Raw genomic sequence first — 3,983 nt, forward strand, 5'->3', positions numbered from 1 at the left:
GAAAACATGTTCTGAATCCTCCAAACACTCCTACTACAATCAGGCAAACCATAGCCATATGATAGGGTGCAAACGTGTGCTTGGCAAATGTTGCCTATATATGTGAATGTGTGTGGAACATTAGTGTTCCTTCTTAATGTTCAAAGGGCTATAATTGGAATATAAGTAGTTGAAGAAAAATGGGTGTAACTATTAATAGAAATGGACTTCTCAATTCTGGTTAAGAAAAAAATAGGAGAGCCCGGGTGTGATGGCTCATGCCTGTAATCCCGCACTTTTGGAGGCCGAGGCGGGTGGATCACCTTAGCAGTTTGAGACCAGCCTGGCCAACATGGTGAAACCCTGTCTCTACCAAAAAATACAAAACTCAGCCAGGTGTGGTGGCACATGCTTGTAATCCCAGCTACTTGGGAGGCTGAGGCAGGAGAAACACTTGAACCCTGGAAGAGCCAGATTCCATCATAAGATAGAGAGAGAAGAGAAGAGAGGAGAGGAGAGGAGAGAAGAGAGAAGAGGGAAGAGAAGAGAAGAATAGAGAACAGAGAAGGGAAGGAAGGGAAGGGGAGGGGAGGGGAGGGGAGGGGGAGGTGGGAGGTGGGAGGAGAGGGGAGGGGGGAGGTGGGAGGTGGGAGGAGAGGGGAGGGGAGGGGAAGGGAGGGGAGGGGAGGGGAGGGGAGGGGAGGGGAGGGGAGGGGAGGGGAGGGGAGGGGAGGGGAGGGGAGGTAAGGGAAGGTAGAATAATGCAGGAAGGGTCCAGGTCCAAGAGTTTTTAATACTAAGGACTTAAGAGTTTAGACAAGGAGTGGTTAAAAAGGGAGAATAATGTTTCAGATTTGCTTACAAAAAATATAATTCCAACAGCTGTATCAAGGCAGATTGGAAAGGTGTGGTTGGAGACTTGAAAATCTGACAGGTGGTTGATGAGGAGGTTGCCCAGACTCCCAGTGACACTTTTTTTTTTTTGAGACAGAGTTCTGCTCTGTCACCCAGGCTGGAGTGCAATGGTGCGATCTCAGCTCACTGCGACCTCCATCTCCCGGGTTCAGGCGATTCTCTCGTCTCAGCCTCCTGAGTAGCTGGGATCACAGGAGCCTGCTACCACGCCTGGCTAATTTTTTTGTATTTTTAATAGAGACAGGTTTTGCCATGTTGTCCAGGCTGGTCTCAAACTCCTGACCTCAGGTGATCCGCCTGCCTTGGCCTCCCAAAGTGTTGGGATTACAGGCATGAGCCACCTTGCCTGGCCTCTATGATCCCATTTATATGAGAAATTCAGAATAGGTGAATTTATAATGACAGAAAGCAGATTGGGGGTTGTTAGGGAATGAGTGGGGAGGGGATAATGGGGAGTGACTGCTTCATGGGTAAGCTTAATGGGGTTTTCTTTAGGGGTGATACAGGTGGTGGTGGCAGTACAACATTGTGAATCTGCTAAATGCTGAATTTTACACTTTAAAATGTTAATTTTATGTTATGTGAATTTCACCTCAATTTTTTTAAAAAGTGACAGATAGTGGGCTATTGAAGGATTTTAGAGGTAGAGAAGATGCAGGCAATTCTGAGGTCAGAGGAAGCCATAACAAAGAGGTGGTGAGGCTGAGGTTGGGAAGCTTAACGGACCAGGATAAAATGTCAGTGTATTGGATGGGTGATCTTCGTGGACCCTAAAATTACCCAGCAAGATGGCAGGACTTGAGGTAGAGTGGAAGAGAATGTACAGTGCCACAGTCTTCAGATGATGTGCAGATTGTACCCAAGAGATTGGTAGATGATGCTGATAAGGAAACATACAGGTCTTGATAACAGAATGGTTAGGGACTCAAGAGAGACCTGTCAACCTGAGGGGCCAGGAATAACATTTTGGGAGCTTTGCTGGGGAGAGTGAAGAATGCTGCCCTGCCCTGGAGGGAAATGGATAGTTCTGGAAGACACTCAGGTTTTAAACCAGGCAAGAAGCAGAGAGGGCAGGCTGTGAGGACAAGGGAAGTTGATTAATCCCTTGTTATGGAATGGGTTCCCATGGGTTTTGTGGTTTAACAATTTGAATGGTGGCTTGTTGACAGTTAAGGTATATACCTGATGTCATCAACTATGTACTCCGTAAAAAGGAAGATAGAAGGACATTCACAACATTTACAAATTCTACATTTACAAATATTGCTAATAGGAAAAATGTAGTTTACCAATAATAGCATTTAGTCCTGTGTGATTTAATAGTGAGTTCTTGAATGGCCATTTTGCTGTCAAGCTGAGTAAGCACAATGTTTAGAGGCTTTGGCTCTAGCTCCAACTCCCTGTCTTCTCTGCTGATGAACTGACTGGTTCTCAGTAAGAACAAAACTATTCGAGAATTTGCCCTGTATAAACACATGAATCAGCAGATTCTTTGATCTCTACAGAGAACAGAAATAAGGCTCTTTAGTTTTTGGGTTTTTTTTTTGTTTTTTTTTTGAGACAGAGTTTCCCTCTTGTTGTCCAGGCTGGAGTGCAATGGTGTGATCTCGGTTCACCACAACCTCCATCTCCTGGGTGCAAGTGATTCTCATGCCTCAGCCTCCCGAGTAGCTGGGATTACAGGCATGTGCCACCACACCCAGATAATTTTGCATCTTTAGTAAAAATGGGGTTTCTCCATGTTGGTCAGGCTGGTCTCGAACTCCTGACCTGAGGTGATCTGCCTGCCTAGGCCTCCCAAAGTGCTGGGATTACAGGTGTGAGCCACCGCAACGAGCAGGCTCTTTAGTTTTTAATATTGAAATAAATCCATTCTGCAAATAGCTGTTTCAGGCAATTAACAACTATTTATTAACTATCTAGGATGTCCCCAAAGTCCTTTGGGAAAAATAAAGAATCATTGAGATTGCACTTGGCGAGATAACAATAGTCACACAGTAACATTAAATAACATTAAAACACATCTATCTCAAAGAGTGGATGATTTATTTCCAAATGACAGCTATAGACACAAACATGTCAGGATTCACTGTAGGGTAGTGAGATCTGGAAAGGCTGCATGGCACCAAAGTAGGTCATGAAGGTTGGGGAGAAGCTATAACGCTAGTTTGGGTGGAAGAACAACCTAAGACTAGCCATAGGGGCAGGAAAGCCCATATATAGCTAGTGACTACTGAGTATTTTCGTAAGATTACTAGGTGAAATGTTATGGATATAGTTCAGTTAGGATTCAGCTGGGACTCAGCAGTTTTTAAGCCTAACTAACCCATTGCCATTTTTAATAACAAATATTTTGTTTTGCTCCCTTTATTACATAATTTTTAAAATGGATATATAATGATCTGACTATAAGGAATAAATAAAAGTGAAATTATTTTTATTTATTTATTTTGAGACAGAGTCTTGCCCAGTGACAGGGCAAGACTCTGTCTCAAAATAAATAAATACAATTTGACCTCCTAGGCTCAAGCAATTCTCTTGCCTCAGCCTCCTGAGTAACTGGGAGGTGTGCGCCACCACACCTGGCTACTAGTTTTTATTTTTATTTTTTGTAGAGATGGGGTTTCACCATGTTGCCAAGGCTGGTCTGGAACTCCTAGGCTCAAGTGATCCTCCTGCCTTGGCCTCCCAAAGTGCTGGTATTACAGGTGTGAAGCACCATGCCTGACTTCTAACATCATTTGTTAAAAAGTGCTGTTCTTTGTTCATTGGATTGTCTTGTCAAAAGTCAATTGGCCATAAATGTGAGGACTTAAATGTGAAAAACCCTCACATTTAAGGCCAAATGAAAAATCCTCAGATATAAGGATACATATGTGTATCCTTATGCCAGTACCGTGTCTGCAGTGTAGCTTTGTAACAATCTCTGAAATTAAGAACTGTGAATCCTTTAACTTTGTTCTTCTTTTTCAAAATTTTTAACTATAAAGGGCCTCTTTAATTTCCATATGAATTTTAGGATCAGTTAGCTAATTTCTGATCCTAATTTTGACAGGGACTCTATTGAGTCTATAGATCAACTTGAGGAT

The sequence above is a fragment of the Aotus nancymaae genome, unplaced genomic scaffold (genome assembly GCF_030222135.1).
Source record: "Aotus nancymaae isolate 86718 unplaced genomic scaffold, 86718_ANA_hifiasm-v0.15.2.pri h1tg000020l, whole genome shotgun sequence".
In the NCBI taxonomy this organism is placed as follows: domain Eukaryota; kingdom Metazoa; phylum Chordata; class Mammalia; order Primates; family Aotidae; genus Aotus; species Aotus nancymaae.